This window comes from Miscanthus floridulus, chromosome 14 (assembly GCF_019320115.1).
Source record: "Miscanthus floridulus cultivar M001 chromosome 14, ASM1932011v1, whole genome shotgun sequence".
In the NCBI taxonomy this organism is placed as follows: Eukaryota; Viridiplantae; Streptophyta; class Magnoliopsida; order Poales; family Poaceae; genus Miscanthus; species Miscanthus floridulus.
In genome coordinates, this window is record NC_089593.1 from 33,211,181 (window position 1) to 33,223,738 (window position 12,558).

Here is a 12,558-nt window from a genome sequence, read left to right on the forward strand (position 1 = left end):
AAGTTACCGATATTGCTTATTGCTTTCATTGTTCATTTAATTACAACAATATCACTCTGCCTAATTGAGATTGATCTGGATCGGCCTTACATCTTGTTTAACTCATCATTTTCTAATCTAGAACTGATCTAATCTACATCTTAAGCGATGAGTTATGTTTTTATCGGCTGTTTTGCGTCCATCTTAATCGTGCATAGCGTGCGGTTAAGGCATGTTCGATCTTGAGTAGATCTATCAGTTAGCGAGAAGTGGGATTCTACCTCTCACCCCACTGTTGGCACCGTGGAGTGGGGATCGTTGGTTGATAGACCCGTTCCTGAGAAGACATGACCTTAACTGTGCGCTATGCCTGAATCGGCTGTTTAGCCGATATCGAATGCTTTCACGAACAGTTCACATCACGAGATCGTTGAAGTAGAGATAAGTTGAAAGATGTGTTAGCCCCATGATCTTGTTATTGTATTACGGCCTGCATGATTCTGCCTCATGCCCCACTGATATTAGTAATGAGTTAGGGTCGTTGAGTCTATTGTTGTTTCTACGGCCTGCATGATTCTACCTCATGCTCCACTGGTCATGGCGATAGATGAGATCTAACATGTTCATTAGATTTATATTTATTAAATGATTAAGTGATGTTGAATTGTTTCTTTATATAAAAAGGAGTTCGGTTACTCGTAATCATTGGCTCAATATGGACCGATCATCATTGATATCTTATTGCCATTGATTAATATTCATTTAAATGATGTTTATCCCGAATGATAACCGATTCTCCTCACACGACCCCATGATCTCTAACTGACTTATTCTCATGAATATACTAGAATTGGCTATTTAGCCGATTTCCTTTTATATCGGCTCTCACAGCCGTACATTCGGGACTGTCTGGCAACACCGGCAAGTTCTGCCCTTAACTACTGATGAACTTTCTCTCCTTGTCAATTGTAGGGTCAAATTGACTAGCATGCCTCGGGAGGATTGCGCAGGATCGACCACCCCTACGCTGAAGCTAGGCGGATCTGCTCCATCGAGCGGACCCTTCTGGCTTGCTGCGTGTGTCCCCGGCATGGGACGAAATGCTGTGTCGACACATGTTTCTGGCACGCCCGGTGGGACACCACCGTCGTCATGGCGGTTCACAACAACGATAGCATCCTTATGGTACATTATGAAGACCTACCTGATGAAGATAAGGATACCATCAACAAAGCTACGAAAGAATTTCAGAAGAAGTGTTTGTTGTCCTACACCAAAACACGTGACAACATAATTATTCAGAAATTTCCACTACCAAGAGTTCTACTACATGGGCAGACAGATACGGTCGAAGCTGAAGGTAGGCGTTTCTTTATGGAAGCCATAGACAAGTCTATTCGTGATGCCATATCAAGCCGCAATGAAGCTTTCGTTGACGCATTTCACAACACCATGAAAGAGACGATTCATGGAATTCCAGTCGGTCAGGTTGGATCGACTTGTTATAATATTCCAGATCCGTGGACCTAAGGGACTAATCAAGTTGGTACCAGTCATCAAGAAGCAGCACTAGCTGGTAATAGTGACGTCCAGACACTTTAAGGTTCATCTGAACAAACTCCGGGTACTGCTACAAATCAGATACAGTATAATCCTAGACCATCAGTACAGCATGTGCAGCAGCCGGCGGGGCAAAGTCAAAACCAGATGATCAATTTTGGCACATCAGGCCACATACCGTCGTCGGCTCAGAAGATAGCACCATCCATTCAGAGGATCCGTAGAGATATAGATCCTTATGTCTATAATCAGAGACTTCAAGCAGCAAGCCAGCAAAGGACCCAACAGATTAAGATTCCACAAGGCTATCATTATGGCACGGATTATAACACCCTCCACTTGATACCAAATCTAGGATATCAAGGCACGCGGGATTTCAATCCACAGATGGGTCAGCAAGTACCGAGAAATCCAAATCCGCAAGCTGACGAGTTGCTGCTCAAGGTGACCGAGATGATGAAGAATTAGTTAGGTCTGAAGCCAAAAGGAATGACTTTTTCATACAAACACCCATATCTGGAATGGTATGATTTGGTCGCTCTTCCTACAAATTACAGGCTCCCAGATTTTGCCAAGTTCACTAGTCAAGACGGTACAAGCACAATAGAACATGTCAGTCGGTATCTTACACAATTGGGCGAAGTGTCAGTTGAGGATGCCCATCGAGTTTGTTTCTTCTCCTTGTCCCTATCAGGGCCGGCCTTCACTTGGTTCTTGTCATTACCAGTCAACTCCATTGCCAATTGGGCCGACCTAGAGAAGAAGTTTCATACATATTTTTACACTGGGACTAGAGAGAAGAAAATAACCGATTTGACAACCATGAGACAGAGGACTAATGAATCAGGCACTGAATTTCTTTAGAGATTCTGAGAGACTAAGAATCTGTGTTTCTCGTTGAGCTTGGCTGATGATCAACTAGCTGCTTTAGCCGTCCAAGGAATGCTGCCGATGTGGAAAGAGAAACTGCTAGGACAGGAATTTGACAACTTGGGTTAATTGGCTCAACGAGTGGCAGCACTTAATAGCCAATTCCAAAGCATACGCAGAGATACCCGATTCCAGAAGAGTACCTCAGTGGCCAAAGCTTACGATCCATATTCAGTCGATGACAGCTATGAAGATGAAGAAGAAGAGGTTGCTGTAGCTGAATGGAATTGGGGCAAGAAGATAGTGATGGTGCCAAATCCTTGGGGAAGAGGAGTTGATGAGAGTTATGACTTTGATGTTACCAAATCGGACAAGCTCTTCGATTTCTTGCTTGAGAAGGGGCAGATCAAGTTGCCCGATGGTCATGTCATGTTGCCCCTTGATCAGTTGAAGAACAAGAAGTTCTACAAATTCTATAACGCTACTTCTCATTCCACTAATGAATGCAGAATCTTCAGGCAGCATATACAGAGAGCTATTTAGCAAGGGAGGCTCAAATTCGATACACCTTAGAAGATGAAAGTCGATGATAATCCTTTCCTAGGAGATTAGAACATGGTTGATGCTGGGCTGTTCAAAGGAAAAACCAAGGTCCTAACATCGACCAAATCGAGAGAAGCTGGGACAGTCGATCCTGAAATGCAAATATCGGCTGATGAGTACAGAGAGATTAGAAGACGTTGTGCCGAACAAAAGAGCCGATACGAGCAGAGGAAAACGTCGAAAGTAGAGACGTCAAAGCCACGGGTCACATCCCGGATTCTATTGAATAAATGGCAGCGGCAGAAGGAAAAAGATTATCAACGTTGGTTAAAATATCAAGCATACCAGCATCAATTAGAAGAAGAGAGGTATGAAAGGGAACAAGCTGAATTACAATGGAATTGTCCCTTCTTTAGGCATTGCTGGAATGAAGGTTTGAAGTTGCCTACCAGACACGACTGTCCAGAATGTAGCAATCAATATCGGGAGTATAGGCAATCTCGAACCAACCGCCGGTCTATCCATGCTCAAGATGCATGTCATCATAACAATATGGATCGGCGCTTAAAAAATGAAAGTGTTCATGATCGGTTGGGAAAAAGAGTCATTGGACAGGACTGGGCTGATCATGAAGAGGAAGGCACTGAAAGAAGATACACGTGGTAGGAAGGCCAATGGTGCCCAGGAGATTTGACGAGAAGACAAAAGAGGAGGGTGCAGCGCCTAAGGAACAGAGAGATGGAACAGGCTGAGGCACCCGGTAAAACTCAAGTATGGCGTACCAAGCAGATAGCTGATAAGAGGCAACCATCGGCTAATATCCAAATGGTTTTTCTGTTACCATCAGAATTCAGAGCTCCGGTAGATCAGGAAGTTTATTCTGACTTCGATGAGTCAGAGTATGAAGAGATGGTTGCCAAGTTAACAGTTGTGCAGCAAGCAATATTTGATAAGCCAGTCAAGCATCGGCACTTAAAGGCTTTATATATGAAAGGTTTTGTCGATGGGAAGCCGATGAACAAGATGTTGGTGGACGGAGGTGCTTCTGTCAATCTTATGCCATACACCACTTTTCGTAAGCTTGGCAAGGGACCAGGAGATTTGCTTGAGACCGACATGATGCTTAGAGACTTTAGAGGAAATACATCCAAGACCCAGGGGGCAATAAACGTCGAACTGATAATCAGGAGTAAAACTTTGCTCACCACGTTCTTTGTCATTGATGGGAAATGATCATACAGTTTACTCCTCGGTCGTGACTGGATTCATGCGAATTGCTGCATATCGTCGACCATGCATCATTGTTTGATTCAATGGCATGGAGATGATGTCGAACTGGTTCGTGCTGATGAGTCCGTAAGCATCGCAATAGTCGATCTAGTCTTTTGGGAACTAGGAGATTTTGAGTGTTTTTCTGGCAAGTCATGGGAAGGAGGCTTCATTAAGATCAGCAATGAAAGCCAACAGCCAATGCAAGTGATCAGCTCTGAGAGTTTATTTTAGTAAAAAAGGTTATGGCTTCATATCGGCCATTGGAATAAAGGAAAACAAGTATTAGTCATAAGGTTTAGGCCAATGTATGAATGCTAGATAAGGTGGCGAATTCGGAGTTAATGGATTTGAAGAAGTTATGTTTCACTTAACAGGATGTTCAACCTAGGTTGATTGCTCGTTCGACTTTTGATGTGAAAGTTTCTATGGTACGTTATCCTGACACCCGGGCAACATTCGATAGCTGATTCATTCTCGGCTCTAATAGCCGATACCAGGAGGGTATCGCCTATAGTGCAAAAAGTAAACATCTTCAAAGACAGTAATGGCCGATATGATATGTATCGCCTATAAAGCAAAAAACAAAAAGAGCAAGAAACATTCACAGTAGTACACGAAGGCATTGCATTGAAACACAATCATAAAAGAACTGGAGTCTTCATTCATTGATTTATCCTAAATACAAACTAATCAAAGACCTTGTTCACCACATCCTGAGCGGATGTGATGTCTACTACGGCCTCCGCTGCCACGGTGAATTCTTCAAGCAGGTCCTCGTGCTCCTCAGGGCCATCGCCCATTGGGAAACTTGTTTCCATGGCGTGAAGCTCGTACCTAGTTCGGACTTGTGCCACGGTCAGCGCCACCACCGCACCATGACGAACACCATGGAGGGCGATCTCCCGAACGTGGACCGGGACGTCTTGGAGACGAACATCAATGGAGGAACCTCGGGCATTGACAGCATCTACGGCCACGTTCACCGCCAGTTGGAAAGATTCCAACTATGATGTCAGGGCTGACAATCACGAGAATAAGAAGACGGTCACGATGAAGATAATGGAAGTCAGAGTAAAAAGCCTTCATGGGATTCATCTTACCCACCACCATGGCGTCGAATTCGGCTAGCCACGCTCGAACGGCGCTGGCCTCCTCCTCAGCTGCATGAAGGGCGGCCTAGGAAACCCCGAGGCGAACCTCCAGTTGGCCGTTCTCCCAAGTTGCCTCGGAGTAACGGTTTTGAGCCATCCTCCACTCATGAAGATAGCGCCAGGCGTCGTCACCGTTATAGGAATCGGAAGAATCCGACGATGAGGCCGGCACAGAAGCTACGGCGTCAGAGGGCCCGCTGGCCCTGGGAAGAGGACGAAGACTGTCATTCACAACAAACCTATAGGTGGATCAGAACTGTTCATCATCATGAACAAGAAATGTCAATCTCGCCTCATGCGCCGGAGGCACTGATTCATCGGCATATTCTCTTCTGGGATTTCCTCCGCCGCACGTTTGCCTTGGCGGTCTTCGCCGACCATGAAAAGTGATTGGATCTACGAAAGGGAGAAAGAGAACCGCTACAGAGTTTCGACAGGTGGAGAAGAGCGGAGAAACAGTTGCGAGTGAAGATGTATTCAAGGCTGAAACCACCAACCGGTATTTGAAGATCTGAAGCGAAGGGACAGGCGCCTCGGGACATGTAAAAGGCAACAACAATTAATGGAAGGTGAAGCGCCACTTCACTAATGCCAATGAAAATACAGCACTGAGCAACTAAAAGGCAGGAAATCGAAGGGTTCTCTAAATAAAAGCCGTGTTTTCAGACTTGGTTTAAACCAAGGGCCTGGATCGGTTATATTAAATCGGCTCTTTAGCCGAAGAAGTAAGCATGAGTAGACAACGGAGAATATGACCGGTTCTACATAAGATCCGCGATGACATGTAGATCTCGAGCCTAGGGCACCATGGGTCACTCTCGGTATTTCTAGTCAAATGACATCAGCTCCCACAGGCTATTGACTTCTCCAGCTGATCTAGAAATGCTCTCAAAGTCACACTTATGACGACCAAAAAGCGAGACAGCCGGTATGGTCGCCTAATCAGGGGAAACCTTATCGGCTCAGGCATTGCGCGCTTGGTACATTTTGGAGACGCTGGAAGGAGGAGAAGGATTCAGCAGATCAATAGGGAATATTTGAAGGAATATTACCTTAATGTTTGGATTAATACTCAATGACCAATTCGCTCGACTGACAGCTCTAATGGCCGATACCAGAAGGGTATCGCTGCTGGTGCGAAAATAGACTCATAAGAGTAAAAGCCGGTACAATGCATATCATCCGTGGGGGAAAAGCAAGCATAAACAAAAGTAATGCACATGGTGTCGAGACAGGAAAATTATCTGCTAAATATCGCCTATTACAAACTACGGGCCGAGGAAAACCTTGTCTACTATGTCATCGGCCAAGGTATTGAAAGCTATAGAATTGGCGGCACTCATGAAATCCTCAACCAAGCGCTCCTGCTCCCCAGGGTATGCTGCGTCTGGAAAACCATGGGGAAGAAGCTGAAGATTTTGGCCCGAACAGGCTTGGGCAGCAGCCAATGCCATGGCAGCGCCATGATGAACGCCATGGAGAGCAACCTCCCTGACATGATTCGGGATGTCATGCAAACGAACCACCGGAACGGCGCCCCTGGCATTGACAAATCCCGCCGCATGATCCACAGCTGATCGAAGGCTCTCTAGTTGGGTAGATAGATCTAAAAGATTCAAAGGGGAGGTGATCAGAGTCTCGGAGACAAAATTGAAAAGAAGCAGAGGTTACGACAAGTATCTCACCCGCAATTCTGGCCTTGGCCTTGGCCAACCTATGCTCCACCGAATCGACCGCTGGAGGTGATCGACATCAAACCATGGCCAGGGCTGACTCTGCGAGGGATAAACACTCAGCGAGACTCTGGCCATGTCGATCAATGGAGGCAAGTAGATCATCATTATCAATCCGCCTCATCTGATGGCAAGGGGGCTAGCGGCAAGCCATCAATGAGGAAGGCCCTGAAGGCCAAACGGAGTCGGCCCTATTCGCCGAGGCAGCAGAGGCATCACGGGATATACCCTCCTGACGACGAAGGCGCTGACACGATGATGCAGACCCGATGAAGACCTTCTCAGGAAACCTCTTGCTGTTCTCCATGATCTCTGACCTACGGAAAAACAGGAACTATGCTAAAGGTGCAGAAGGTTTGAGGCAAAGTGAGTTATCCTTAGATCAACTACCGAGGCCCGTTTATATAGCCCAGGAAGGCGAGAAGATAGATTTCTCCAGGGGTGTGAGGTTGAATCAGAAACGGAAGCGGAATGGCACTCCAGGAATTTAGGGGACGGATAACGGAAGGGTAACAAATTTGAACTTATCGTTTCCCCAAATTACGAAGCATCGTGAGATACAAAGAATCTACATTGACTAGAAATCTACCCACCAAGGCTTCTTTGGATTGAAGAGAGTCCGAATCACCATAAGGCTGAGGGTCATCGTGAACCAAGTCACGTTGGCCCATTGATAAGATTGTGCAAGAGAAAAGGAAGAGCCGCCTGCCTAACAGATACCCAGCTAATTCCTCGGTAACTGGGAGACCGCTGAAAAGAAGCTTGTGGCTTTCCCGATAGGCATTTGATGGAATAAACAAGGGGAAGGTGTCCACATATTCTAGCCTTCACAAGACACTGAAACGACTTTGTGAGCATGGAGAGAAGACTCAGGTGATATCACAAGAATTCTTCTGACCGTGATGGCTGGTCTTCTTGCTCAACGAAGCGCTAGAATAAGTGACACAATCACCCCATGCACAAGAATTCTTCTAACCGCTCGAGATTGTCATGACAAAAGGATAGACCATGGAGGATCCAGTGGGATTGGGGACACCCAAGGAGGTAGATAAAAGCGAAGCATGGCTGAATTGTTGAGTTTGCTCTCACCAGGGTCGGATAGCCATTTTTATAGCCGGCTTGGAAGGATGAATCCAAAACGCCCGTGAAGCAATAATGCTCTGAAAAAGTTTTGAAACATGGGCTCATGGGTTGATATGGACGTCGACAAATAGTAGACCCCAGATCAAGATTCCTTACCCATGACTATGGGCCTATCGGGAGCACGAACATGGTAATTTTGGAACAAAATTTCTTTTGTCCCAAAATTGGGGGATGTGTTTAGACCGAAATTTGGTAGAAGGATCTCAGAAGCTCGAGAGCTCCCAAGATCATGACAGTAGGGGGATCAGTTGCGTGCAGATTGAAACCAGCTGATTCGGATGCAACGCTAGAATCGACTTTCTTCAGATAGCGCCAGCAGATAACGACGGAGGCTATGATCGGCACTGAGACGAGACATGCTGGACTCTACAAAAAGGGAAAGATTAGAGTCCAAGTTATCTTAAATTAGGAATGTTTTTATTATGCCAAAGATTGTATTAAGTCGTACTTGAGTATGGTTCATTTTAGGCCCCGGGTATAAATACCAAACCCCGGCTATTGTAAAGGGAGAACCAATCAATCAAATACAAGTTAATTACTTTTTTCGGCTCCGGCCACCCCTTAGGAGTAGGAGTAGAGTAGATCTCGGCGAGTTCTTCGGCAAGTACGGCTGCATCGATCCGGTCGACTTCCACTGCTTGTTGTAAGTACCGTCATGGTTTATACCTCTGTTCGTATGGCTGCATCGATCCGGTCGACCCCCACTGTGGCTCTGGTATAAGCTAGTTATCGACTCTTGCCTAATTCAAGTATGGCCTGTGTGATTCTGCCTCACACCCCACTGCTTTAATTGGATCAAGGTCAAGTTATCGGCTCTATCTTAGAGTGGCAGTCTTTGGTAGATTCATTAAGTTACCGATATTGCTTATTGCTTTCATTGTTCATCTAATTACAACAATATCACTCTGCCCGATTGAGATTGATCTGGATCGGCCTTACATCTTGTTTAACTCATCATTTGCTAATCTAGAACTGATCTAATCTACATCTTACGCGATGAGTTATATTTTTATCGGCTGTTTTACGTCAATCTTAATCATGCATAGCGTGCGGTTAAGGCATGTTCGATCTTGAGTAGATCTATCGGTTAGCGAGAACCGTTTCATGGCCTGTCATCACGGCCTGTGGGATTCTGCCTCTCACCCCACTGTTGGCACCGTGGAGTGGGGATCGTTGGTTGATAGACCCGTTCCTGAGAAGGCATGACCTTAACTGTGCGCTATGCCTGAATCGGCTGTTTAGCTGATATCGAATGCTTTCACGAACAGTTCACATCACGAGATCGTTGAAGTAGAGATAAGTTGAAAGATGTGTTAGCCCCATGATCTTGTTATTGTATTACGGTCTGCATGATTCTGCCTCATGCCCCACTGATATTAGTAATGAGTTAGGGTCGTTGAGTCTATTGTTGTTTCTACGGCCTGCATGATTCTGCCTCATGCCCCACTGGTCATGGCGATAGATGAGATCTAACATGTTCATTAGATTTATCTTTATTAAATGATTAAGGGATGTTGAATTATTTCTTTATATAAAAAGGAGTTTGGTTGCTCGTAATCATTGGCTCAACCGATCATCATTGATATCTTATTGCCATTGATTAATATTCATTTAAATGATGTTTATCCTGAATGATAACCGATTCTACTCACACGACCCCATGAGCTCTAACTGACTTACTTATTCTCATGAATATACTGGAATCGGCTATTTAGCCGATTTCCTTTCATATCGGCTCTCACAGCCGTACATTCGGGACTGTCTGGCAACACCGGCAAGTTCTGCTCTTAACTACTGATGAACTTTCTCTCCTTGTCAATTGCAGGGTCAAATTGACTGGCACGCCTCGGGAGGATTGCGCAGGATCGACCACCCCTGCGCTGAAGCTAGGCGGATCTGCTCCATCGAGCGGACCCTTCCGGCTTGCTGCGTGTGTCCCCGGCATGGGATGAAATTCTGTGTCGATAGTAGCCAATTCAGGGGTCTGGACTTCTGGATTATGAACTACAGAAGGCACGATGTCAATAGGGGTGCCCCTCAATTTGGGTATTTCCATACCGTGTGAAGGCACTTCAGGCGATTGAGGTGAAGAAGGGAAAATAAGCTGAGGGTTAAAGTGAGGGCTCTCCATGGCGATTGAGTCTGGATGCAGATTGTTGGCTCGGCGTTCTCTCACCATCGTATTATATTTTTTGTTGATCTCTTTTCGTTTCAAGTTCTCTTGTGGAGTCATTTGCAGTTTCCTTGCAGTATTTTTTTGCCGCATACAACTCATGCCGCCTCTTGTTTATTTGCGCCTTTTGTTCAGGAGACATTGCAACCCTTCGTGCTCTATCTAGCTCACGCTTACGCTCTTTTGGACATGTGACAAAATTGTCGATGGAAGGGGATGCATTTACATCACCTATATATTAATAAAAAAATGTTCGGTCTCAATGTTTAATCGATGAAGAACACACAATAATTAAAATTGTATGATAATGAATTTACACAACAGTGTCAGCTACGATGGTGTTCAAACTCTTTTTGTAATTAAAAACAAAGCCACCATTCTATAAAGGCATATCCGTTTCTTGAAAAGTATCGATATCCGTCTTAGTTAAACTATCGTCAATATCATCAGGTGCTCCAATGGTTAAAGGGACAGCACCGTCTAAAAATTTATTCATATAATAAGTATCCTACAACACCACGATAAGATATTGCTATGGAGAAATCAATATTATTTGCACACCTGTTGGCTGGGCAGTCTCCTTTGGAGTCATTTGTAGCATCATTCCTGTATTTTTTGGTGTATTTTTTGTTGCATACAATTCACGTCGTCTCTTATTCTGTAGCGCCCTTTGTTCAGTAGACATTGCAGCGTATCGTGCTCTGTCACGATCACGCTTACGCTCATTTAGACACATGACAAGCCGGTTGATGGGACTGGGTGCACATCCCAAACCTATATATCATGGAATGACACTTTAATCAACGCACATTAGGATGGTGTCTGAGCACAATCAGAATAAACAAACACAGGCACGATTCACCAGAATTCCAAGCAATGGATACAAAAGTGTACCCGTTTCAATGTCATCCACGTAACCAGTCCCACCAATGTTGCTTAAAGGTACCAGACCGTCTACAAATATAACCATACAATACAAATTAAACCATTCCATAAGCAAACTATGTCACTTACAGTTGCCACACCAATAAATACTTTTATTCTGCTAATAAGTAACCTGATAATTGTTGCAAGCCATTACTGTAAGTTGATTGCCTATGGAGCCGGTCACTGTTTTCGTCCATTTCATTTGTTGTATTCCCATATGCAAGTTCAAACATAGTTGATTGTTATTAATTAATCCATACAATAAGCAAACTATGTCAACACGTTAATTGCAGTCGCCGCACCAATAAATAATTTTATTAGCAGAATAAGTAACCTGATAATTCATTGGCGCCATTACTATTGGTTGAGTGCATATGGAGTTTGTCACTATTTTCGTCCGTTCCATTTGTTGTATTCCCATCTGCAAGTTTGAACATAGTATAAATAAATTGTTATTAATTATAACACATATGGCTTTTAAAGTGACACTAAGCAACACCACCATACCTATTGAATGAACAACCTCATTGTTATGGGAATCAACACGACCTTGGTTATTCATCTTATACCTCTCACGGCGTTTCTTGTTTCTTTCACTCCTCTTTTCATCAGACATTGTTGCATACCGTTCTCTATCCCTCTTCCTCTTATGCTCATTAGATTGTGTATGATTCCCTTCAATAAATTTTTGTGAGTTGCAAACATATGAACATAGAATATGTAGAGATATTTTAAAAGTTTATTTACCTCCATGTGTTGTATTTGTAAGGTCCCCAAAGGTACCCGATCACCGGTTGGCCTTGGCGTGTCCATAACACTACCCGTCACTTTTAGCAATGTTGTGCCTAAGAAATAATATGCCCAATAAATCTCATTATTGCCAAAAAAAGTTAAATAGGTCGATAATATGTAACCTGAACGAACTGAATAACACTACGAATAAAGCTGAGTATGCACAATGGAAAATATGGTCATGAACGGATCACCAAGACCAATAGGCCACATAGATTGCCATCAATGTATTCAAAGTGCACATATGAAAAATGAATCTTGATTTCAAATTGCATTCACAATTATCCTTGCAAGATAGCTTGTTCACATTTTCATAGTACACGTCATGTATAAATTCAGAAAATGTGGAATGACACATTGCTAAGAAAAGCATACTATCAGCCTGTGCATCCACCAATTTATTTACAATATATGC

The 12,558-nt window shown here is 44.1% G+C and overlaps 1 pseudogene; it reads right to left on the bottom strand.

The window, feature by feature from the left end:
* Positions 1-10,803: 10,803 nt before the first annotated feature.
* Positions 10,804-12,164, bottom strand: LOC136503323 (uncharacterized; annotated as a pseudogene).
* Positions 12,165-12,558: the final 394 nt, after the last annotated feature.